We start from the raw sequence: 27996 nt of genomic DNA, 5'->3' as shown, positions 1-27996 counted from the left end.
TTACTATTAAGAAAAAAATACCTATAGCACATGTTTCTGAACTTGTCAGATCTAATAGTTTTCTTTAAATTAAGTGAGATGTTCAGTTCCATTTGGCTTGCTGCACAGTATGTGATGCAGTGAAGATGCATTTTACCACACAGCTAATTGGAGGATTATGTACTGCCTCTTTGTTAAAAAGCATATTTATGTGAAGAGTATGAGACAAAATAAAGTTGATTTTCAGATCTAGTCTTTGTTATGTTCATTTCCCACGTTTACAGTCCTTATGGTCCTACCTGCTATCACCAGCTAATTTCCAGTCATTCACTAGTTTCCCTTAGCTTTGATAAGGAAATTTGCAAGTAAAGTTAGTACAGAAGATTGAGACTGCATTAAGATTAAGTCTGAAATATTCTGCTACCAATTAGCCCTCTAGTATTTTTGTAAGCCTTGAATTTTTGATGCGATCAATGACACCAAGTGGAGCCATCTTCTGTAGAGTGGTTATTACAGATATAAAAATCAATACAAAGATGATACTTGGAAATCTATATCACAAGATAATGAATCACCATGAGAGCCAGCTAAGAAGGAATGTCAGCAAACCAAACAGAAGGTTTGTGCATAATAAATTATTTGATGCCAGTAGAGTTTAAGCTAAATTTTGCATGAGACAGAAGTCTTCAGGCAACACTTATGATACATTTGCATGGCAAGCTTTTAATGAGATGAAGACACAAGACCAACCATGCACAGGGCTTTTTATGCATTAGAGAGAGACAGAAGGAATGAGAGATGATTGAGACATATGGGATTAAGACAATAATGTTATAATTTGACTTTAATGACAAAACAGCAACAAAAACTTTCTCTGTCAGTAGTCCTCATTCAATTTCTTTTAAATGAAACATTATTTGCTTTCACCTTAAGCGTTGATTGTTATTGGAGTTGTGTAGTGGAGCTTCACAGGATACTCTAAATTTAATTTGAACTAGGGATTGATTTAGTTGGCTTCAAAGACAGGTTTTGCTTTCCAAAAGTGAACTAGTGCATGACTTTGCAAGTTCATTCGAGTTTACTGCTTGACACAATTGCATGGGACTTTACTGCATTTATGGCATCTTTTGCCCCTCTGGTCTGTCATTCACTGACATGTACAGACACATAAGGACTTAACTATTAAAACAAATGCTCTTGATGCCCCCCTCACCTTTTCCACAGGAAACACATTCCTCACTAAAAGCTACTGATTCAAGAGACTCATGCAGTCCAAAACCATACTATATGAAAAATATAACCACTTTGAACTTCTAATATATAAATTAGAAGGCTCTTAGAGCATTTTACTGTCATTACTTATGCTTAAAACTTTTCTTAAAGATGAGAACTGTACGTTCTCATTTTGCAGATCACTCAATTTATGAAGGGAAGCATAAGACTAAAAGAAAACCCCAAACATTAAGATATTACAATCTTAGCCAAACTGAATTGTCTTCAGCTGTGGGACATTTACTTGCTAATTGCCTATCTTGTCTCTTTAAACTTCTGAGAATTTGTGGGATGCAGCTAAACTACTACAACTAGGTGTTAACCGGGACCTGAGAACACTAATGGGATTCAAATTAACTACATTATTAAAAAATAAATAATAATATCTCACAGGAAGTCTAGAAGATCCAGAATGACAACAGCTCCTATAGTGCATTTTATTCTGCTGAACATACAAAGCCAATCTTATCCTAACATTAATATATGGTTGTTGTTTTGGGTTTTTTTCTTCATTTTTATTTTTACAAATGGAATATATTCCTTTTTAGGCTTCACTTTTACTTTGAAGACACCTGTTATAGTCCAACAGCAAATACATCTATTTCCTTGTATTTCTTTCACATTTGCAGCTGGTAAGTAGTAACACTCACAGATAATCATACTCACAATCATGGCTTATTGTGCTTTTAACAGGACATCAAATGCAAGCCTCTTGTTCTTTGTTAATCAGTAACTGTATGTTGGTTGACAGCCACTAAACATTTTCTTTTAATTTTTTAATGTACAATTTCTCATCTATGCCAAACCTCTCTTCGAATCGAGACCAAAAGGCAACGGAAGTTCAGACTCTCAATACAGTACATGCATACATACAAAGGTTGAATCTTTTGAGGATTGGCCCTTTGTCTGTAAGCAAGAATAACAAGGAAACATTACAGCAAATCTGCTGCTATCTGCTAGAAATTGGCTGGCAAGTTAATGAATCAACCATCTAGTTATGTCGCAAAGCTACTTCAAAACTAAAGAGAAATCAAGAAGAACCGTGACATACTTTGTGGAGTTTTCACCAGTCATTGCAGTTTTGACTTAATTTGTTTCCCTCCCTCTTTGAATCTTGAGTCTTTGAAGGCAAATGAACCATTCCGTGCCGTAAAACAAGGAGAACTAGAACAGCCTTCAGTAAAAACCAAAAACTAACGGAAAAAGCAGATCTTTTGCAGGCAACATTTCACATAGCTCAAAACGTCTTTACTGTAGTTTAAATTCTGCAGCCTTGCGATTGTTCTGACACCTCTTTATTGTTCCTTTTAAGTGCAAATGCCTAGGTAGCATCACTATAAACGAAACAGTAGTGTTCACAGATTGCATTCAACGGCTGTTAGAGCTTCCTCTCCTTCATCTGCACAATTTGCATCTATTATAGGCTCAGGAGTATAGCTTTTGCCGCTTCTCAGTGGCCTCAGAAGGGCACAAGATCCCCCACTAAAGAATTGCAGCGAAGCTGATCTTTAAAGCCCTTCCTAGAGGCAGTCCTACTATGCTGCTTGCTGAGTGATGGGAGGAGGGGTCGAAGCCGGTACTGTGTGTATTTGAAGGACACCACTATAATGGGCAATCCAGATATTCTGAATGATCCTATTTCATGATATCCACCACAAAAATTAGGTTGTTTAAACTGAATTGCCAATACATATGCGGAATCTCAGTCTGTGAGTGCATTTCACACATTCACAGCCACCTGAGCGTGGCTCTGAGGGCTCTTGCAGAGTATTCTGCCTCCGGGGTGCAAGAAAGAGGTGGGTGAATATATTTTGTACCTGTGAAATTCGCATGTCTTTCACAGCACCTCAGGGAAATAGAGTATATGAAGAGCAGACTGTATCGTCTCTCCTAATTCCCTATTTTCAGTTATGTGCTGAGAATATTATAACAAGGGGTTCCTTCAAAAATTAACTGGTATGGCCCGAGCAACAGATGCAAGAGATGCTCTGTGTTTGCTTTCTGATTGTTCAAACCAAGAGAAGAAACAGTCACTTTTAAGAAATTAAATATACAAAGTGGAGAAGCTGCCTATTTATTTCTGAGAAAATATTTCAATGATTTGGCTGCTCTCCTTCGATAGATAAGGTTTTGTAGATGAGATCCAGAAACAATGTCCCTTTTGTGGAAATGTTTGCAATAATTGACAGATATAGTCCAGAACAGCACATTCCAAGAACTAAAATTCCAAGAACTTCTTTATGGAGGAAACCTTTGATATTTGTGTTTAGTATTTAGAATAGACCTGTTTTAAGAAGGGAGAGTTTATGTGTGGTACCAGTTATAATCAGGCTACAGGTAACTGCATATTGAATAGGTTTTTGTTATCCTGTACTATTATATGAATACTATTATATATGAATCCAGCATTTCAATAGACTCACAATACAGAGTCACACTAAAGTATGGGATGCCACTGTTTTTCAGGTAAGTATAAATAGCCATTGTCCTTTCCATCATAAGACTCCACTACTACAATTTTCACATGGAGTGAAAGCAAAAAACTACTGCTATCATTATTTTTCTTTGTTGTATCTTTCAGGAATTGGAAAAGAATCCAAAGCCAGGAGATGGGAATTCATTGTGCTAGAACATGCTGCTGATCAGCTAAAACAATAAGCCATCATATCCTTTATCTCTGTGACAATGCAATGGGATTGTATTATTTTATCTGGCTTTACTAGGAAGGCATAATTGTATACATCCTCTCAACAGAGTACACAAAGTACTGAGAACTTGAAAAAAAAGAAACTCTGTGTGTAGAAAGACGACTTCTTCCAGTCTAATCAAGAGAATGTAAATCCAAAGAATCACTGGCACTACATCTTTCATATTCTCATTTTTCTCTTGCGTATTCTCTTACACAAGTGACCTATTAAAAATGAAGCTAGAGCCTGCATTATCTGTCCCTTGGATCCCAGTCATTTGCTTAAAATCCTGCTTTTTGTCATACTTTTTTTCTTTTGAAAGAAAATGAGTGAAATCTCTTCAATGACCATAAGAATTTATAAGCAAATACTATATCTGCATATCTAGCTTTAATGCAGTACAAAGTAAAACTCTCTTTAAACACATTAATAGACACCTTTTCCTGAAGACAGATACTTCTATCAAGTAACATTTTGTTCCACAGTTTAAAAAAAAAAAAAAGATGAGATTTCCTCAGAAAACTTGCAACAAAATCTTAGAAAGGACTAACACCACTGATGACTTACCTTTCTATTTTAAAGTGACACTTGTCACTGCCTTAAGCATCTTGCAGCATGATTTCCAGGTCCCACTACAGATATGTCTTCAAATGCATTGCTATTATTCTCTTATAAATTTGAACCAGAAACACAGAAGTGCAAATCACAGTAGCTATACAGATTATAGATTTTTTTAACCACTCTGAATACTTTAGCAATTAGTTTTCAATTATACCATTTACCTCCATAGCACAAAATTAATTTTATACAACATACTTTGATTCATCAAATAAACTTATATAAAGACAGGTTTTTATCTATTAGGAAAACATAAAATCCTTCAAGAAGAAGATACAGCATGATGTTATTAGTATTCAAAGGAAAGTGAGCACTATGTAGCTTACATAAAGCTATTAAACCTGCCACTGAACTCACTTTCTTCCCAGTTGTCCCTGCCCAGTGACTTTGAGATTGTCCAATATTAATAGAAAAGAGGAGTTTGATAGAAATACCACAGAAGATGTGCACAATATATGTTTATGTATATGGGTGACTTCAGTGTTCATATTCCTCTGTACTTCCCAATAAATCTCTATTTGAAACAAGGTAATTAAATGAGACCGCTGGTAGAACTCCAGGAGAGATTAGCTCAATTCAACAGAAAAATCCCAATAGCTTCATTGATATTCGGCTGCACCCTTCCAGGCAGAGATGTGAATGCAGAATAAACAGATGTAAGCAGGAAAATAACCATTTGGCAAAACTTGGACACAAGAGCACAGCAGCCAGCTAAGCACAGTCAACCAAGTAGGACAAGGAGGACAGTAAATGGTTCATTAGGAGCGCCTGCAAGGTTTTTCAGCCTCACATGGCACCCTTTTCAGCCCCTTGACACCAAACACCAAATGCTACTGGCCTTTCTCTGAAAAGCAGCACTTTTTTTTCAATTGTCACCATGGCTGCACAAGCAATGCCAGGAGTCACCCCTCTCACTTGTCTCATGCTTCCCACCACCTGGTGTTGGCAGAGATTCCTTTGGCTGGCAAGGCAGTGAGACTTTATTTTCTCTTGTGGCTCCTTTGTAAAGGGTACAATGTAGATCATTGTCTACTTACATATAATTAAGTGCTTAAGTGGCAGCATGTTATGCTGCAATGTTGGTATCTTAGCCTGAGTCTTGAGCTAGCTTGCAGGCTCAGAGGGTTGACAGGCAGCACTGCAAGGAACAACGTTAATGAAAACTGCCAGAATTAATTCAGGTATGGCTTAAATGCACACGAGAAATTCAGAGAGGTCTACCCTCATTTTGACTTGCTCAGAAATCTTTTGCATAGGGAAGAAAGATTAAAAGGAAACAGCGATGAAGAAGTCAAATTAAGTCCACCACAGTAGGATCTTCAATCCTTTATGAGTCTCTTACCCAACATGTGGCTTCATTTTGCCCAGCCTCAGGTGAAATGATGTCCCTGGAATGTTAACACCTGCCAGAAACACAAAACCAAACAAGCACACAATACTAGTGAATTCAAAATAAAAGCATGACAAATATTCAAAAAGCAAAACATGACAAATTCAATCACATCTCTGGCCAGGGGAAAAATAAAATCCATATTTATCTACTAGTGGGAATGACATGAACCTTGAGAAGTAGATCTTGAAGAGTCTTAGAATGGTGTTACAGACAGGGAGAGAGGAAGGATATAAAAGGTGGCTGGATCAATCCAGGAGCTCAGTTTGGTGTCTGAGAACATGAAAAACTGCAGAAACATATGCAGCAGTGGAAGGAGGCTAATAAAAAAACAACAAAACAATCAAATAAAAAAAATCCCAAACCCAAACCCCATAGCCAACCCAATCAATTTGTAATCTTCAACAAGTAGTTATTTGAAGTGAGCATTGTTGCAGCTTGCCTGTATTGATCATGAAAATTAAAGTCTTTCAGTGGAAGGCTGCCACCACCATTAAACCCAAATTTCTTTCTCATGAAGAGGGAAAGTAGTTGTCTTTGGAAGCTGAATAAAGACAGGTTTGAATTATTCCCTACAGTCTATTTTTTTCCCAAGCATGGAATCAGTGAGGAAGACAAGGAGGTGATTTTGATTTGCACACCATTGTTTCCTTTCATAATATTTTTTCTGTAAGTATTATGTGCTCCTTTAAAAGAAGCATTCTCAGCTTGCCCTGGGACCCTATTGTTTTCTATGAGCAGTTGAAATAAACCTCCTGAAATATTTGATTTCTCTTAAATTTCAAAATGATGGCCAACAGTCAGCTGCAAATGGGTTTCACATCACCTTGGCCAGTGCAGATCTAAAACTCCCTAACGATTTTCTGTGAAACAAAACACAGTGGAAGCCCTCTTGTCATCATGATTTGTGAAATTCTGGTTAATCCTTGTTTTCATCCATCTTCTTATAGATTTGGAGATGTTCTTATGAAATTTGCAAATTCAGTTATATTCACAGCTAATGAAAACAAGCTAATTTACACTGGGTTCAGTGAAGTTACTTTGGTATTTCACTTTGTGGCTAAATTAATTGCTCTACATGCTTATCTAAAAGCACAGTAACCCCATCCTTTCCATCAACATAACCTTTCCATCTACCTTCCTCTCTTTCTCCTCTACTAGCTCCAGGTATTTGACAACAGACCCAGACTTATTCTTTGCCAAATGAAGCTGGTAAGTGTTTTATTACTATGTTTTAAACATATTTACTTTATCTGTTGTTCTGTCTCAAATAATAAGAACAAGTAAAATTATTTGCACATGTCTAGAAGCCAAGGAATATTTCCCATTCATTCATCCATCTATTTTTAATCTGATCAAAAATATTTTATCAGAAAAAATTACATAAAAGCTGTGGAGAAGAGGGGTGTGAAACTGGAGTTATTAATAACTGAGTACTCAAGGAATTTTCCGGCCTAAAGAATTTGAATCTGAAACAGAAGAATTGCAATATACTCGGTATCTGTGTCTAATGGATCAAATTGAGATATAGATGCTATCCTCTAAGAACTTTGACATACTTGATGCTAAGCATTATTATGGCATGCCTGGGGTTGTGGCATGTTTTTTGAAAGTAAAAGCTGCTAGTTTAAGCAAGAAAGTAACATATGTTCAGTTTAAAATTCAAATGTATTTATAACTGGATGTTAATAGCAATGTCACTTATTCACTGAATAATTCTGCAATAGGCTGTATGAAACAACCAAATTTTCAACACATCTATAGATACTGTACAGAGAAAGAGGAGTTAAAAGGAGCTGAGATGCATCAGGAGCTGCATTATATTATAAGGTGGTGAATGCTGCCCTCTGCCTCAGGCTGGCAATGGTCACTTATTCAGAAATGGTCTATTTTCAAGGAGTGGGAGAGACAGGAAAGGTCAGGGTTCAACAGCTTTCCTTAATTCTTTGCTTCATAATAGTTTAAAAGTCTAAATGCTTAAAGCTATAGCATGTTAGGAAGAATTTTCCTCAAATATTAAAGGAGTAGTTATTTTTAAATTATAATTTTCATAATCTGCAACATTGAAGGGGACCTCTTTTATTTATCTTTATCTTGAGTGACCCATATAAAAGAGTCATGTCACTATTAAACTTACAAGCTCATGGAGAAGAGATTCTTTTACGTGATTTTTACACACCCCCCCCCCCCCCCCCCCCCAGTGATTCCAGAATAGATATAACTTATTTCAATGTATTATTTTACAGCTTTAGACAAGATTTAATAACAAAGCAAAGGCACAGTATTCTTTATCCATCCATCCAGTATAGGAAAGCTCAGTCTATTTCACTGAAAAATTGTGTGATTGAGATGTATGTCTGCAGCTTAAATATAACAGCTTTACTATTTGATAAAGATTATGCTGATGTGATCCTGATGTAGATACACTGTTCTTCAAAATCAGCTCTTTAAGAAACAGAATACAACAATTTTATTGTGTTCATTCTCCTAGAGGACCATCTTTCCTCTTTAAAGTTACGCCTTTCCTTGTGTTGCCTACACCTTTTACAGTAATTGGAAATAAGGGGAAATCTCTCTAAAATTGAAAACCAAAAGAGTTTAATTACGGAAGGCAAACATTAAGCACTGCACCACTGCCACCCTCTCCCTACCAAGTTTCTTCCATAGGTAGCCCAGAGCCTACCTGCCTTGCTGAGTTCTTGCTCGGCATGTTGACTCTTAGTAAAGAAGCATTAGAACCTGATGTCCTTCTGAATGCAACTCAGTTCTCATTTTCTACCTCTTCCTACTTAAAACTTAACACTTCCAGAGGCAGCAGTTGTGAAAATACTAAACAGAAGATGTGTAACAGGCCACACAGAATCAACCAGGTTGGAAGAGACCTCCAAGGTCATCCAGGCCAACCTATCACCCAGCCCTATCCAATCAACTAGACCATGGCACTAAGTGCCTCATGCAGGCTTTTTTTGAAGACCGCCAGGGATGGTGCCTCCACCACCTCCCTGGGCAGCCCATTCCAATTGGAAATCACTCTCTCTGGGAAGAACTTCCTTCTACCATCCAGCCTATACCTCCCCCAGCACAACTTGAGACTGTGTCCCCTTGTTCAGTCCACATATATAGCAAGCAGAATTTTGGCTCCATAGGTCCTTTATAACCTTATCTCTCATAGTCAGACCAGTAAGGTACAACTATTCTGTTGTGGTAGCATTTTACACCCATCTTGCACCTACATGAATGATTATGTAGGATTTAGGACAATAGGAAATCCAGACCTGTATCTAAGTCCTAAAACTCATCTTTTTTAGATTAGAAGCTGGAAGACAGACTGGATGCCTGCCTCTCACGATGATAAAACACAGTGCTCTGAATACAAGTCAGTATTTCTCCTGGGGATGCTTCATTCTGGTTAAGAGAGCAATACTCTTCCACAGTTGAAGAGAAAATTTTGTTTGTCTTAAGGGAGAAAGTTCAGTGCAGCTTTGAGAACAACTTGCTCAGAATCAAATTGCAGAGAAACTTATAGGGCTTTTTGTTCACTGATTGTACACACTGACAGAACAATAATTACCCCCTCCCCCAACTTTAGTATATTAAAAAAAAAACAAAAACCAAAACAAACACAAAGCAAGTATTAAAAGGAAAGATTTTTAGAAGCTACAAATAAGATATATGGATTCAAAAGACCCAGTGGAATCAGGTAAGGATTGTAAAATGCCCTGGGAAACCTCACAATGTTCTGTCAGCTGCACTTAGTGAAATTTACACTCACAGAACGAGTCCCAAGAATTAGTTCCTGTAAAAGTTACTAAATTCAAGGCAATTTCCAAATCTAGCTTAAGTTCTTATTTCTAAGAAAGACAAATGTTACACTAGTTCCATATTCCAGTAAATAAAAAGAGAAAAGAAAATCATCTAGCATGCAAGATACATCCTTTCCTTATTTTTTCAGTAGAGGATACTTAGAATCACAAGGAAGTCACCACAAGTGAATTTGAATTTTTCATCAATAGAAGCGACTGCTTGGGAAACTTAGTTTCCACATCTCTAGCCACTAACATGATATCTGGAAAGAAACACTCCTGTTTCCTTCTGAAAAGCACAGGCCTTCCTCTCTTCTCAGTCCCCTCTTCTTATTTCTCCTCGCAACAGCATCTGTTAATTTATTTACATCTCCCCAGTTTTCTCAGAAGAGGTAGCAATAGGAAAGAGAGGAGACAAAAAGGCTAAGGACTTGGTAGACAATTTAAGACAACACAAAGAGTTAAAGTCCTAATACCAATCAGGAGGCAGATGCTTAAAGTGCTGCTAGGCCTGTGTTTACATCTGAAGCCAACACCACATGATTTCCCCTGCTGATATTCCAGACAAAATTTACCACTTCTATACAGAGACACATCTGTATGCCTTCTTGTAAGGACAGAGTTGCTGAGCATGACAATGCAAGAGAAAATACAGAAGACTCTAGGACAAAGGAGGTGCTTCTCATCCTGTCCCTTCCAGCCTTAGTGGTTCCCTAGACTTTCTTCTTTGAGGCAATCCCAGTTGGAGAAGTGAGCAACAGAGTTATTATATTGATACAGTAATTTCCAGAAGCAGAAATATAAAGATGATTAAGATTCTCTAAATTCCTCAATATCATTGGAAAACCATATCTTGCTGTAAAGTCTTTATCTGTAGCAGATTTACTTCATAAAGTAAGACAAAGGAACACCAACGTATCATAGAATCAAACAGGTTGGAAGAGACCTGCAAGATCAGCCAGTCCAACCTATCACCCAGCCACATCCAGTCAACTAGACCATGGCACTGAGTGCCTCATCCAGTCTTTTCTTGAACACAAACTATGAATGATGGAAGTAAGAATGATGGAAATTCCTGTTGTTATGAGAATTAGTACCTTTTCGCAGTCCTCCTGTTAAACATTTCACTGCCAACTTGTGAATTTCAGGGCCATGAGTGCACAAAAATCATGCAGATGTAATTTGCTGAAGGATCTGAGTGGCAAGGACCTCAGCTTCTTGCAACCAGTTAACCAGAAAACATTCCAATATGTTTTTCCATTTGCTTGAACAAAAAGGTACTTTACCCAGCATAACATGTAAATTTCTAGCTTCCCTGATGAAAGTGGGAGAACTTGTGCTGTCACAGTTGACATAGAAGGTACAAAGTGAAAAAAAACAAAACCATAGGCTAAATAAAAAAAACTTGCTTGGTGATTTTGGAAACTGCAGCTCTTTTTCATCACCTGCAAATTATTTCATGACGGCACTAGCAGCTTTTTTACTCAGAGTCACAATACCTGTGCAACGCAGCTTACAACACTCACTTTTAATTTACACCAGAGCAGAACAGTCACTAGAAAACTATCTAACAAATACGAGACATTTAATTGAAAATCAAGAACAAGCACTAAATGTAGTTTTCACACTCATAATATCCATCTTATCCATTATCTTTGGATCAGTATCTAATGAATGCTTCTGGACTAGGTCTTGTATGCTGGTAATAACACTGTATATATAATTTTCACTTGAATTCTTAATGTTTTCTTTGTCTAGATTCCTTGCTTTAATTTAAATTAGCTTAGGTTTTATGTTGTGCCCCTGGCAGAGTTGTTGAGACTCATGTCTCAGAGTCACATTACACTAATCCATGGCAAATGCAGAAAACTTCTAAAAGTACAGTGACTCCTTTTGGGGTGGGGAAGGAGGACATGTTGAATTGGGTTAGTTTTCTATCAAGTCATCCTTCCAAGACCATGTGATCTCAAAGCCTGGGCTCAAGAAAAGAGGGGTAGGACGTCTGCTGTTAGCCAGCAGTTGCACTGAGTTAGGTATGAAGAGAAACTGTACCATTAGAAGGCAAAAGTCACTTCTGGGCATCTTACCTGTGAACTGCCCTTAGAAGACTGGAATAAGGCTAGGGACCTATCAGAATAAAAAAAATTAAAGAGAGGTGGTGTCTGAGCAGAGGGCAAGCTCAGTCAGTGTAGATGCAGAGTTTGATCCAGAGCTCTCTAAAGTCAAATGTTTTAGTTTACATCAATGGCCTTTGATTAGGCTCAGAGAGAGCTGCAAGATCCCAGGGCTGCCAGGCTCAGTTACAGTCATCAGTACTATAAATCCCCGAGAGAGTTTCTTTACTAAACTCTAGGCTTTTTTGCTGCAGGACACTGAGGCCATGATCCTGAGCAAATATAGTCCCATTGCCTCCAAAGGCTGTAAATTCCTTTGGCCATCTTGCAGCACACAGATACACTGGTTTGCTTTAGCCACTTAATACAAGCATTAGAAAGGATGAAAGAGCCAGTCTCTAGCGAAATAATGCTATTCCCATAGCCAAGAATAAGGCTTCCTCTGAAAGCAGGGTGTTAGGAAGGCCTCAGCCTGCTGTAACTAGTTGCAGGGGCTCACACAGAGGCACAGCCAGAGTCGGCCCAGATTTGGCTAGCCTGCTTTCCCTGTGCGAAAGGAAGCAGGACCCTGAGGCTGCCTGAGGGGAAGCCTTCAGGTAGTCAGATGAGTCATTTTGCACCACTGAGCCCAGCAAGTGGCTGACTAACTTCAGAGGCTAAACCAGTTTGCTCCATTTTTGTAGAATCCTGTGAGAAACTGCCTGATTTCTTTAGTTACTAAGCCCTTCTACAAGGGACAAGCTCAGATGGAAATCTGTTCTCTTAGAAAACACAAGTTGTGACCCTCACTGCTGCGAGGGCTGATCATAATTTTATTGTATACTTGGGAAATCCTCATCGCCAGATTAACCTTAAAGCTCCCTCTCTTGCTTCCTCAAAGTCCAAATCTATATTACTTGACTGTTATTTTATTGTTGGTTTAAAATTATTTTTCTTTATTTTTTATTTATGTTGGTTGTGTGGGTTTTTTGGTGACTTTTGTCTTTTTTAAAAAATAAATTTTGCCTACAAATATTTGCAGGATGAGTGGAAAATAAATCAACACTACCAGAAAACCAACAACTTGATTATTTCCCTGCTTCTGCAAAAAAGCCCATAAAAGCTCAATTGTCCTCTTAGGACCCCTTGGAAGTCTTAACAAAAGTCTCTAAAAGGAAACTAAATGAAAGACCAGGGAGTTAGCAGCAGGGTAGATCTATCATAGACAAATCAGATAAAACCTTCTTTCCTCCTGACCATAGCAGGTCTTAATTCTGATCTCCTTACTCTCACCGAATAATAATTCACACCACAACTAGCCCCACCGGAGTCACTAAAATCACTCAGAGTAAGCCATAAGCCTGTTTGACAAATATCATTCCGATACACTAAGGTCAAAAATCCTAAAAGCTAATTCAAATATTACTTTTGTAATTATGTTGCCTCAGAAAAGGGTTCTGTTCTTTGTTGTTGTTGTTGAAGCAGTTTGTTATCTTCCAAAAAAGGTATAAGGTTTGTGATTTGTTTTCTTTGTTTTTTATCTTAACACAAGACCCAGCTAGGCAATTAAAGCAGAAATACAATGTAGAAAATGCAAAGACTATAGGAAGACATATGAAGAACTGGCATCTTTATGACAGAGATATTAAAGCAGTAAAACCTGAGGCTGAGTACAAACTTCTGTTTGAAAAGTACATCAGTAAGCAATGTAACAGGACACAATCATAGCAACTAATCCAGGCTGAGCACCTTTATTTGGCCTACGTAGTGACCAGCCTGATGCAAAGCCCTCACTTTACCTTGTTTGTGTTTCTTCATTCACTCATATGTACATGAAAGCAACACTGGTAAGAACGAGACTTGCTGTGTTGCTGCAGGAGTGTATATTGTAGGTACTTTTTATTCCTTTGTAAGCTGATCTCTTCTATGTGTCTTTCTCTGTGAGTTGGGGGAGGGTTTACCTATGTTTCTAATCACATCAAAGGGAGCCATTGGAATGTATCAAAAGACTATCAAACAATCAGGCAAATTTTTCTGTATTTTGGTTGAGCAAGACTGGACACCAGCACAAGTGGAAGCACTCCAGGAACTAATCAGGATTCTTAGGAGGGCACTTCTGCTCTTGCTTAAAACACCAAATTCCTGTGAGCAAGTTCAGCATGGAGACGTGACACCTGAGGAAGTCCTGGAAGCGTCAGCAGTGAAGCTTTCCAACTAACACCATTGCACAACACACTCTGGTGGTACTGCCAAACTCCTTCTCCAGCAGGAAACCTGGCAACAAGGCACTCAACCTGTTGAGCAAAAACTACAAGCTTGGCACCATGTGAGTGATTTGCCAACAACTGGTAGCCTGCAGGCTGGATACTGTTACCTAGTTATTAATGAATGCTGCTGATTAACCTTTTGAAAGTACTTTGTTCACCACACCTACTGGTGGGAACCTGCAGCAGTAATGCTCAAGGGAGGTTGCTGACAGAGGAGGAACTTTAGGGCACCTCAAGAAATGACAATGACTTTAAGAGTTGGATATAAACCAGGCCAGTTTGTTCAGAAAGCTTACTAATATGGCCCTGCAGAAAATTTGGTAGAGACTGTGACAGTCCCCTCAACGATTCTTGTCTAAATTTGAGACCCAAAACTCCTCTAAGTTATCTATTGTAGAAACCTAGAGCATGGTGTCTAGAACATCCACGAATTATGTGCCAGGGTCCTAAGAATCATGAGACTACTTTAAAACTTTGGCAGGAAAAAAACCCTTTGTATTAATATTTCTTTTAATTTTGTCTTTCCTGGCCATACCTCCTAAGCATTTTTGGGCTTAATTTTTGTTAGAAGAGAAAAAATGAACAAAAAGTCAGGACTAGTGAAAAGCTCACGAAATAACATGAATCTGGGGACAAGAACATCAAGAAATGAAATATTCTGAAATACTAGCAAGTTTGCACTAAAATACTGAGAGTTGATGACTCCAACAAAAGTGCAGGGAACAAGCAAATACAAAGGAATTGCCTGAATCTTAATCATGGACAGAAATGAAGGAAAAAAACAAAACAAAACAAAACAAAATTTGAAAGCTATGGAAGAGAAGAAAATTCCACAAAAAAAGCATATTATACAGAGGCAAAAGAACAAAATTAAATTACAAAATCTAAAACAGAACAGCCTCACTTTATTACCACAGAAAGATCACCTACACATATCTTCATTTGGGCATCTGCAAAAGAGTGCTTTAAAGATTGTTTTCTCAGTATAAAAAACTCTTTTAAAGCTACAATCACAGGAAAATTAAAAAAAAAAAAGAGCTTTCTTGCCTAAATTCCTCTTTAGGTTGAGATTTCACACAACAGTTGAGCCAGTTTGACAGCTTGCTGCTGTTGATTGGGGAAGCAGCCTCACTCCCCTGCTTTGTTCACAGCCATGTGGTCTTAATTCTTCCCTTGTGCTCAAACAAGTCCTTTTCTGAAACCTCAGTAAAAAACATTGAACTCTCTAAATTAAAAAAAAAAATAGTGTATTTTTTTCCCTCTCCACATATATTTCTTTGTTTTTAAAAACATGTTGAGAAGTAGGTAAGATTGCTTAACAGTCCTGTGAAACCTCACCCTTAAATTCTATTGTTACCTAATTCATTACATGAAAATGTTAAATACAATTCCATTCTCCTAATTTAGTGAAAGTTATGCAAAAGGGTAGGTTATATCCCCTATGCTAACTGCAAACAAAACTAGGACATGAAAACCTAAAGCTGATTTTCTCTCTGATTTCCACACTGTGGAAATGGACTGATGCTGTACTGAGTACTGATGAAGGCAAGCTATCAGGCATTAGCTAGACTGAAGATTAACAACAACAACAACAAAAAAAATCACAAATAATTTGGCATATTTTGCCTTCACTTACACTTACACAACCTGGTTGACATTCGCTGATCAGCTTCCAACAGTAGAATTTGGATTTTTTCATTACAGGACTATAATTTTTTAAATAAAGGTTATTTTGGTTCTCTTCAGTTTATGTGAGGCATAGATTTCTTCTTGAACATTCTTACAACACAATGGAAAAAAAATCTGTGCTTGTGCTATTGGTCACAGACCATAAAAGGATGTCCATTACTTTGCATTAGCCTAAGATTTTTTTTTTTTTTTGGGGGGGGGGGGGGGGGGGGGGGGGCGCAACATCATCACCAGATTAAAAAAAGTTTAACCCTGATTCTTATAAGAGTAGTCTCATCTCATTACTGTGTGGTACAGAAAGGACATGTCAGGATTCATGCTATTAAAACCAGGGTTTTAATAGCAAGTTAACGTGTTTTTTAATTTACAAAAACAGAAAAAAAGGGACACTAATTGAAACAAATAAACAAATCATGTAAATAAAAACATGATACAACTTATGGAGATAGTATACGTAACATAGACACACACATGTGCATGCAAGCACAGCCAGCCATTTTTTTCACTTCTGAAAAGCACTGCTGCACATGTAAGGATTTTCTGGGTATCCAGGCCCCCCAGTACAAATCTCGGAGTTACTGGGCACAAGAAGAGCCTCTGCTAAAATGGAGCAATATTCTCAGATGGTTCTCAGGGAATTAGTTTGTGTTTCATCAAATCCAGCATATTCCTGAGACATATCTGAGCATATCTGACAAAGTGACATTTCCTTGATAATTTTCCTTCTTGTTCCTTTTAAAAAGACATCTGAAATTATTTAGATTGGGTGTTAAAAGAAACAAACAGAGGAAATGACACTGAGTGAAAATAATTTCTTCATTTTGAAGGTGCAGTAAGGTGGCACAATCCTTAGCAAATAGGAACGAATATGTAAACACATTGATTTCAATCAAGAGCACTTTTCATAAGAATATTTCACTCACTGGTTGCGGCTGATGGCTCCCTGTTTCTTTTAGAGCTATGCTACCCATTCAGGAATATACACAAGAGTTCAAGTGTTGCATAATTACACAAAACAGGGCCTATACAAGAATATCCTGTTTTGCTTCCTGTACACTCACTAGGGTGGCTCAGCTGAATCCCTGACAACATCTAACTCCACAAGGAAAACATCAAGACTCCTTGCTGATAGCAGTTTTTTACCTAGAGTTTCTCAGCAGTTGGGCTGTTTAGTCCCAAAGTGTAAGCAGACAATCACCCTATTGTTTACTTTTTAGTGAGAAGTAGTATTACTGCTTTTCTTCACTGTCCATGGCCTCTGTAATCCTAGCAGTCATGTTCACTCAGCAGTAAGTCTAAATGTGCTTCCCAAAGGAGTTTCAAATCCATGACAGATTAACATCACTGTGGTTTGACACTATCTGTGACAGATTCCACAGTAATTAACATTTTAAACCATGGTCAATACTGAAATAGTTTGATGAGGACTCACTCTGTCCCCTAAATTGTCAGAAATTAACAAATCCAAGGCGTATTTTTAGTATAACAATAACAATAATAAAGTGAATAGGCTGTGGAGAACAATATATCTTTCAAAACCCCTGTCAGCATTGCTTCATCTCATTATATATTACTATATCTTAAAATAGGAGTGATTCAATTGTGTGATGGCGAATCATGAAACTTCACAAACATTCAAGGAACACACATGCCACTACAAATTAACCATTAGCACTGCATGGTATTCATTCTTTCTGTCACACACTGTGGGAAGCATGCCTTATTAGCATGGAAGCACGGAGTAGTATCGTGTCAGTGTACTTAACATTCGCTTACCTTGGAAAAAAGCACACAATTGCTGTCTTAAAAAAACCCGATCCCCCAAAATGCTTCAGCTGTATTCCTTTCCACATTTAATCCTAGGCTATAAAAATTACAAAACTGAATCCCAAAGCCTTTTCTCTTCTCTTTCACAGTTCACTGTTTTTCACAATGAAATGTAGTTCTTGCATTTTGTAATCAGTCTTAATCATAAACAAGGCAGGCATCACAATTGCAGCTATTTCAGGGCTCCCCCTCATGCACTTCTTTTTTTTTGGTTTTGAATTTCAATAGTACCCTCAACTGGGGGTCTTCCTGGATCCCAGATGTCGAATTATATGGTCTGTCCTATTCTTCTTGCAGCAGCAATCCAGTTCCCTGTTAAGTTTCATAGGAATCTGAATAGCTATTCTGAAATCACCCATTTCTTCCTCAATTGTATTACAGTTGAATTTAATTTTGTCCTCTTGATTATTAAGAAACAGTTGTCCTTGACTTAACAGCTTGTTAGAAATATCTGCTCTTTTTCTTCCCCCCAACCTTAATAATATGAAGCATCCTGTGCAAATCCTAAAACAATTACAAAAAAAATTAAAAATCTACATTTAGGATCAATATTCCTGTTTGAGGTCTTGTGCGGTCTATAAAACCTTGAGAAAGGGGCCCACTTCCCATACTTACCCTACTTACATGCTGTTTTATTTAAGAACCAAGAGTACATTTTACAACCACTTTGCCATGTTAAAAAAAAAAAAAAGTGAAACATAAAAGTGACTTTCAGGAGGAGGATAGACTTATGTTTTGTTTCACTAGCTTCTTTCAGAGTAAACTTGTAAAACAAAAAGATATAAATGCCAATTCTGCAAGAGCTAATGTAGCAGTTAAATGGAGCCTCCCACTAACCTAGAAGCAAAACTGGTTTTTAAATCTGTATGGGTTTATACGTACATGTCTTTGAAATTTCAGTTTTTCCCAAGTGTAATTCAACACTGTGAAATGACATCTCAGAAATTACTTTAACCCACTCATAGTTCAAATAGTGACAGAGGTCTGCTGGTTTCTAAGGTTAATATTGTGTAAGGTAGTTGAACTAGCAGAGCAGTTCAGATATGTAACACAACACATCACAAAGACAAGTCATGGCCTTTGGCGCCCCTGCTCATACTATTATTAATTATGTATTTCCTCATCTTAGTGTTTGAATGGATGTAAAAAACAAACAATGCTGCCCTAAAGGATATTAGAGTCATACTAAAATCTGACATTTTTCTGGGATTGAAAAAAGAAGAACTGGTTCTACAAATGACCTGTGGCTTGTATGTCCTCAAGACAATTTTGGCTTTGGATAGATTGCACAGACAACTGTTATCTTGCTTTAGGAAGGATCATTTCTTCAGAGATATTGAGGACCCTCTTGAGCTCACTTTGAGAGCGTGATTTGCCATTGGAACGGGCTGCCCAGGGAGGTAGTGGACTCACCATCCCTGGAAATGTTCAAGAAAAGCCTGGATGAGGGACTTGGCATCATGGTCTAGTTGATTGGCTAGGGCTGAGTGATAGGTTGGACTGGATAATCTTGAAGGTCTCTTCCAACCTGGTTGATACTATGATTCAGCAGCTCTAACGTCCCATGCTCTTAGAAGGTAAAAAACAAACCCACAAACAAAAACTTATTGGGAATCAACCATATTAACAAATCATTGAGTTACTGAATAATCTCAGGATACCTGCGGATTTAGAATAATAGATGCAAAGAGATATGCCTATGATTGCCATTTCATAATTTGTTCCCATACTTAGAATAGCTGAATTACCATCATCTTCACTAAGTTAGGGGCTGAAGTTCATCTTTTGCCTGTAAAGTTACAGATTTTAAAGTTATCTGAACTTGTACATCTCCTAACTTTAGATATGTTCAAAATTGGCACGTCTTGAAGCAATTCTATTTCCCGGGCAGTATGCTTTGCCAGCATTATGAAAAGGACAAACTAAACTCCCATTGTTCATGCTATCTAGTTTGCAGCAACATCTTCAGGATGACCCAGAGTTGTAATAACAGAGATCCTGACATACTAAAGTGACAGAACAATATGAGGCATGGCTAGGGGAAAGCAAGAGTTAGATAAGAGGGTAAGAAGGCTATCACACCAAAGACTGTGCTTCACAATTACACCTCCCTTCACTACTCTCTGTGCCATTGATTTAATGATTTGCCCAGTTTGTTGGTTCATCTAGAAGGCTCCCCAGTTTATGAGAAGTTGTATCAAAACCAATAAAGTCCAATGGCAGTTTTGTATGCCTTGGGGGAGAAAACAGATCCACACACTAGGGAAAATAAGAAAACTAGAATGATTTTACTGTATTCCACAGTCATTTAATGTTTTAGCTGGCATTAAGTTTAAGTGCACCTTATAGTGTTAGCACCTCAATTTCAATGGCCAAATATTCCCCTTCTGTTTAGGAGAAAGAACATTTAACCTCCACCTCCCCATTAACATTAGTAAGTCCATAACAAGAATATTTGCTTTGATAGTCTTGTTGACACACAATAGTTGAGACAGTTTTATTATTTCTTTTATTATGGCAGGAGTATCTTTAGGGCAAACTCTCTGGGAGAAACTCTATTAAATACTGAGTCTGGAAAAAAAACATTCCTGCAGAGGAATTTTCAATTGCTTTTCAGATGAGTTGTGTTTCATTGTTTCCTTTAAATCAAGCCAGAGTCTAAGCTACACACCATGGTGTTTGTTAAAAAATCATTATGGAGCAATTAAAAACAATGTTAAAGCTGGAATTCCCCCCTCCCCTCTCCCTTTTTAACTGTCATACACTTCCTCTCTGCCTTTCACGACTATCTACATCAGCTCTGGTCAGAAGATACAGCTGTCATGAAACACTCAACAGATTGCAGTGGCTGGGTGATGCTTCATCCATTTTTGGATGCTCTACTGACATTTGAGCTCATGCCTTCTATAAACGCTGTCATGCTCCTGACTCCTTTTAGCCAACACAAACCTACAACGTGCAGTGACAATATTCATCTTTCCAAAAGAATAGAGATAAATTGAACTGCCCTTATGAAAAGCAATACAAAATACTTAAATTTAGTGTCCTTTAAAACTTTTAACCATTATAGATAGATCTGGCTAGAAAATAGATAGACTGATAAATTGGTAGATTGATCTCCTTTCTTACTGCTGTTTCATCCTTAAGCTATTTTATTCTTATAAGGTTCTTCAGAGATTGATTTAGCTTACAAAGAACAGCAATTTCTCTCCAGTTTTAGGAAACTGCTAGGAACTAGAGTGCTTTGAAAATAAATTGATTAGCACAACTTTTTAAAAAGAAAGGAAAACAGCAAAGAGATATACAAGATATTTGAGCTTTTCAGGTAGTAAAGGATTCTTAGTGTTTTATCTTAAGTTTTTAAAGCTTATTCCTATTGCATTTTTGATAGAGTCAAATTGGAAGAAGCACCAACTTGTGAGATGGAAGACTGAAGACTGCCTTTGCGCTTGTTTAGATATTTTGGTTGGTTGGTTGGTTTTGTTTAAAAATAACTTTATAATAGTAGCCATCTAATATAATTGTTTAGTAAGGAGTGTCTCTGACAATCTCTGTATGTGTCCCACATGTGGGGATTACATTTTGTGCTTCCTCGGGTTCAATCCCAGTCACTGTTCCTGATACAAAAACAAACGAGAGATAAGAAATGGAGTGAGGAGGTGGATATATTCATGCACTTAATCACAAGGATTAAGAAAGACTTCTTGAGAGTGGCAGGTACTGATGTTTTGTCCTGACAAAGGAGTGGTGGCCACATTTTTATCATACTCTTTCCAGCACAGCTCATTTTAAATACAGGATATTCAGCGGCTGCCACTGTAAACATATCTGATGTGCTTAATTGCACAAACACTTAATGATGTGCTTCATCATGAGCCCTATTTTTTCATGTTGTTAAGAATGATGTGATTTACAAGTTAATTTATACCCTAACAGTGATGAACAAAAATGTAAGGGCTATGTTGTTTTGTCAACAGTCCTGTCTGAACAGCCAGGAGATACTTAACTAAGTACTTTGGTAAGCAAGACACACCTTCTAGTGTGATGAAAGGGAAACCAAAGTTAGGAAGTATGATCTAATTCTTCCAGCCTAAACTTAGATATAGAATTGGAAGTAATAGCAGAACGATGCCATGGCAGCTTGAGGACTTTTAACAGCTCAGAATCAGATTACATCCTGTGTGAAGTTATGTGAGTTACCATATCTCTTCAATAACCTTAATAGAAATTAACAGCAACAAGCCATGTTTGGCTCCTACAGGATACAGCTGACTGATATAACTGCTTACAGATTTCAAATTAGTCCAGATCACTGTCTTTTCATGTTGTCTGGTTTAAGGGCAATGACTGTAGACAGGTCAAATTCAATCACTTTTCATACTGTATTCCTCTCTTTCATACTTTAGTTGCTAAGACAGTAAGGGAAAGGAGTACTCAGTCTATATCTAAGACTATAATTAATTGATAGGATTACAGCCACTTATTTTCAACATGGTTTGTCTGTACAAGATTGTCATTCACTGAATATTTAAGTCCCTAGACTAGAAACAGCAAGCTACCAACAGAATCTAGTGCCCATTGTTTCATTTATACTTGGGTATATATAGTCAGGCATCATCCTTGCCGGATCAGGACAATCAAATGCATCCAGTCAATTGCAATAATCAGTTAATACGCCTTTGGACTTCAGAAAGCAACAGAATCACATGTGGTTCAGCCTGAGCACAATCACACCACAGAACTGTGTGTCTGAGCATTAGAAATGAAAGTAATGCTAATACTGTATACCAGAGGGCTTATTTCTTTCTCACTGCTTAGAAGTCCTCTGGATCCTATTTTCTATGCACCCATGCCACAAGTGCAGACAGTGATTTCCATTAATTTCTTCCTTTCAGACAGCACTCTTCTCTGATGCCTCAGCAAGTATCAAAGAATATGCTATATATCATATATCAATTTATCATAGGTTCACATCATCCTAAACACTTTCACTTATATAAATAGTATTTATCTCATGTTCCAGAAAAGTATGTTTCTCTAGCTGTAGCCTTATCATTTGTTGTTTTTGATATTTTCTGTCATTGCATGCATGAAGAGAGTGAAGCAAAAAAGCATAGTTCTTTGCAGTACAGGCTTTTGCATTCAGAGTCCCTTTTGTAGCCATCTCAGAATCCTGTCTCTTACATCAGGAAAGAGAAGGACACAAAAGTTCTGAACTCCTACTGTAACTTATAAACTTAATCAATGGAGAAGTCTACAGTACATCTGTGTATTGGTAAGTCTGGACAGCATTATTGTTTCAGGAAGCTTTTACCATTCCATATGTTTATTCTGCACAATTCCACGGAACTGTATTAATGAGTGGAGCATTACTAGTGGAGCATTCTGAGTTAAAAACCCAAGAATTACCTGCTATGCACTTCATACAAATATCAAATTGCCTGATAATACAAAAATTTCCCATTAAAAATGGTGAGAGAAATCTCTCCTATTTATATGTCTGCCTTATTTCAACATCATTAATTTAGGGAGTGGGAATCTCATAGTTTTCCTGGATTATGGTATAGAAGAGGAGCTTGAGCTGAGATCGTTATGGTAATGATTCTTTTGTTATATCATTCTTGAGCGAATGACAATGCAAAATGATAAAGGACTGACAGCATATACATTGAGAAAAGAGGTAACAAACACCCTGCAAACACATAAGACAGCAAAGCTAAGTAAAAAAATTCACGCCACCAGTGATCTGTTTAAACACTGTGAGACTACACACAATAGGGAGCTTTCCAGTGCTAATCTGTCCTGACATTTTATAGAAACTAATTCTTGCAGACAAATAAAGGTCTAGTTTGAAACAGTTTTGTTCAGGGCATCAGCATCCTACCTCATTTGATCTGATTTTCAAATAGCCTATGTTTTTCTGTTTGTGGTCGTCACATTCTGCATAAAAGCAAGATAAAGCTAGCAAATGCAGCATTCAGAAGAAAGGTGCTATCAGGCAGGTAGAATTTAAACAGATTTTAAGACATGACAGTCACATAACAGGGAAAAAGTAGAATGAGAACAGAACTACCAATTTCTGTATAACTGATATGTAAGCATTTCTATTCACACTTATGCGCACACACTGGAAATTGTAACAAAAGTGTTATCAATTCCTAAGCTGGGTATATGCTGATCATCAGTCACAAACTATGTGAGGTTGTTTTGTGTGGGTTGAGTACTGGTCCTTCCGTCAGTGTTTCACTGAATTATTTTAAACAGCAACTCTTAGCATGTGAGGAGACAGATGCTGGTTATTTAGACAGGCCAACACACCATAGTATTTTTACTCGGCTAATATTTAATGATTTACCATTTAATGAAGTTCATCTTTCATAACCCCTGGTTCAAAAAGAAGCAGCTGCTCTTAGGGATGCAATAGTATTGAACTTCCAACTAAAGGCATAGGAGAGCTTCTTTTATTGCTCTAGCTACTGGACCCATCTGGCTCTTCACTTAAGTACTGCAAATGAAGAAAAGAAACTCTTTGCTTCCCATCAGCAGGTCCTGAATGGAATGCACAATTATTTGGAATAAAGGCTTTTCAGTCAAAAGTAGCTTCATCAACAACACATTTCCAAACTTTGGTGGATGAAAACAATTTAATCCATCTTATTATCTAAAGAATACTCTGATTAAATCAGAAGCTTATAAAAAGAGGAATCAAAATAATTTTGAATATGAACATTCCCAAGTCTGATTATGAGGAAACTGGGTCAGTGTTTCTAAAACAGTTTCTTCTGGAAAAGAAAGATTAATTTTTGATTGATCTCATTTTGAAGCAATAAGAAAGAGAGGGGAAAGGAAAGAATTTGTAGGCTTGTAGGATACAGCAGAAGCTGACGTATGGTCTTTTTCTAGTAGGAAACCTGCATTCTTGATGTAGGAGGCTTGCTGTTCAGCAATACCCCAACTCTGAGTGCTTTAACTAAAGTGAACTAAAATGAAACAATTAAATGAAATGCTTTCAATCTTTTCCATCACTTTGAAGCAGAAAGCCTGCAAGTATTAGGAATACTATCAAACAATTGCTTTAAAAGACCTTTTAAATGAAAAAAAAAATCCTTTCCAAATGCAATAATCTTCTATTTTCATTTCTGTTCTTGTGGAGATCTGACAGAAAGTAGATTACAGAAGTACTACATTTATGTCCAATTCCTACCAACATCTGTAAATTAGGATTTGCAAGAAAGGAAGTAGATTATGGACCTTCATTGCAATTACAGAGCTACAAAACAACTAGTGGTGTCCAGATATGATTATAGCTAATCCTTTCATTTCCCACAGTGGACTAAAGAAATTTTCATATCTTCACTGTAAGAATAGGTGTCTGCTGTTATCAGTAGCTTTTAAAGCACAGGTATCCAAAAACAACTCAATTTAAAAATACAGGAATCTGGTTTCTCTTCATATTCAAGAACATGAACTCACTTTATAATTATTATAGGATTCAGTCTCAATATGGACTATAATTTTGATGAACCTAACTATTGAAGACTCTTCAGAGAACATCAGTAAAGCATTGCTAGAATTTAATTCTAAATGCCAGAATCAGTTCTGGATGACTTTTCCATTGTGTGTTCTACCCAACATTATTTTTGTTTTAGCACACTGGGAGAACCGGAGTCAATTCACCTCCTGGTTCCAGTATTTGCCAGTTTTCAGTCCTTCCTTTTCCATCAAGAATAGTAAATACAAATTGCAGCATTTGAGTCAAAGATGTAAAAATGAAAATCTAAAGTTTATGCTGAATTAGCAAATTAGTCTAGATTCTGGAGAGATTCTCAATCATAGTGTTACTTCAGATGTTGATTTTCTTTTTTTAGAAAAGGTATAACCACATAATTTTTGTATTTCCAGAGTCAGGTTATGTTGTGCTTGTTCATTTTGTAAGACTACCTGTCCTGTTTTCCCCTGAAACTTCACCTGTAAACACACATGAACAAACGGTTGGAGACCAGAAATTCATGCTGTGTTTGTAGGAATTCCTTGATTGTTTACTTTCAAAGAAATAAACTTAAAATATTCCACTTAATGCCACTTCCTAAATGGCAGAAAGGCCAGGAACTAGGTTTATAGGGAAAAAATGCCTTAAGGACAGAAATTATTTTACTTTTAAGGGTCTAGTCATTTAATTTGAGAAGATGAATTGAGTTTGTAATAGCTGGAAAATGGTACCTAAGATCTAGACTATCTGTTGCAAACTAAGACATAAATACAATCCTACCACAGGATGATTGTGTCAGCTGTGAGCGAACATCTAAGTACTGTTACCTGATTTGACACACATACCAACTGCTATCCTGTGACCAGGATTACCTATGCTGTTTATCTGGATCTCCACCTTTGCACATTTTAATCATGTAAGTGCGCATTCATTTTCATGATAGTGTCAGGTCCTACAGAAGGTGGAGGGAAGGAGAGAATGTCACAGGCATATAGGCCATCCAACCTGGCAGAATAACTAATCCAGCCCACTATTTTTTCCACTTTCTGTCCTGTGAACCTTTAGACAAAGAAGCAGGCTGGGAGGATCTGGCAGACAAGGCAGACTACAGTGCATAAGCCAAATCTATCTGTAATAGCAGTTTATCTCTTAGCATGCTCGAATTCTTTTTCAGACACCTTCTCATTTGCTGTAGTTACAAAATAGAAAATACATTAGCAGAGACACTGTCATACTCCACAACTCCACTGACACCCATGTGTGGGCAGGCAAAAATGAGTCATTTCTTACTGCATACAAAAGTCCAGTTCACTCTTCACTAACAGTATTGAACCTTTCAATATTCTTGCCCTGTTACACTTTCCCCATATGTATCAGCTTTAACATTGCCGAAGTCTACATTTTTTTGCCTCTGAATTTTTCTGATTCTACTCCTAGAACTATTCCTCTGTCCTTACTGATCTTCACTACACTTCCTCACCAAATAATATATTAATAAATTTACAGGCTATGTTATTATTCTTTCCTCAAGAAAGCATAATGAAACTGGTATACCCATTCATACTTGCAAAGCTTTCTAGAGACCTCATCATGCCAAACTCTTGACCCTTCAGTCAGATTTCAGAACACTTCAGTTTCCATGAATGCATGTGCTTTAGACTATTAAGTGATATAGTTTTGTTTTTTTGTGAAGTAGCCTCAGAAAATTCCAACACATTAATGGAAACACAATAAATATATCTAGCATTAGCACTGAAACAGACTCTCCAGAGATGTTGTGGAGTCTCCTTCTCTGGGAACTTTCAAGGCCCATCTGGATGTGTTCCTCTGTGACCTGAGCTAGATTATGGTCCTGCTCTGGCAGGGAGTTGGACTCAATGATTAATTTGGGTCCCTTCCAACCCCTGATATCCTGCAATCCTATGATCCTACTATGATTTTATAAAGAATTGTCTTCTTAGGTTTTTCTTAAACTTCTAAGCATATTACAACCATGATCTTCTCCACAGCTTCATTATTTGTTCTCTTGGTTTTATACAATGGATACTTAATGCAAGTTGTCATAACTGCTAGAATTACCTGACATCTGACAAAGAGTACTTTGTCTAGAAGAAAGAACAAGTCTCAAAGAAGACAGCTCAAAGTCTCAGTATAATCACTGGCCAAAGAATATATTTTCTTAAAAATTGTGTGGTAAGGTTCCTTCCAAGCTAAATGATGTACTTTGTGCTAAATTTCTGCTAAGTTTTTATTCAAAAGATAATTTTATTGTTATAACTTTACTTCAGAAAAGCAGGGACAGATAAAACAGTGTTTAAACACCTTAGCATTTGGATTTACCATCTCCCATCCCAATAACTTTACTCTTGCAACGATTGTAAGTTTTTGGCACTTCTCAAGGACAAATTACACTACAGTAGGATTTCTTAAAAATAAAAGGGGAAGTAGTGTTATGAAGATCTTTGACAAAAACATCCCTTAAGACTATTTGGATCTTCACTCTGAAATAAAATGTGGACTAAGATAAAAATAATCCAACATCTCAGTTCTGTTGTTATCTTCTCCAAATGTTAGAATCCAACCATGACCTCAGTAAGAAATCTTTGGACATTGGAAGAGAAGACTATCATAATTAAAATTGACTGTGGGAAAAGAAAAATGTTTGTCCTTAATTACACTTATGCAAAGTGTTTACAGACTGAACAGAAGTCATACTTGTCTGTTTCTTATCAGATTGTTTCTAAGGAAGAAGCTAGAAATGTTTGTTTGGCAACCACTTATTTTGTAATGAGGTCAGCATGTTCATTTCATTTGTTTTTCTCCAAGTAATACTTAGTCCCACACCTTCAGCTAAAGGACAAAGACTATTATTGCACAGTATT

The 27996-nt window shown here is 37.2% G+C and overlaps 1 long non-coding RNA gene across 1 annotated transcript in view; it reads right to left on the bottom strand.

The window, feature by feature from the left end:
- Positions 1–27996, bottom strand: part of LOC135177616 (uncharacterized) — a 227558-nt gene that overhangs the window by 142986 nt on the left and 56576 nt on the right. Inside the window, exon 4 of the long non-coding RNA XR_010303116.1 lies at positions 5899–5959. This is a non-coding gene — a long non-coding RNA (uncharacterized LOC135177616). The remainder of the gene's footprint in view (positions 1–5898; positions 5960–27996) is intronic.

This window comes from Pogoniulus pusillus, chromosome 8 (genome assembly GCF_015220805.1).
Source record: "Pogoniulus pusillus isolate bPogPus1 chromosome 8, bPogPus1.pri, whole genome shotgun sequence".
In the NCBI taxonomy this organism is placed as follows: Eukaryota; Metazoa; Chordata; class Aves; order Piciformes; family Lybiidae; genus Pogoniulus; species Pogoniulus pusillus.
The sequence above is the reverse complement of the archived record's forward strand: the minus strand, read 5'-3'. Positions and strand labels throughout refer to the sequence as shown.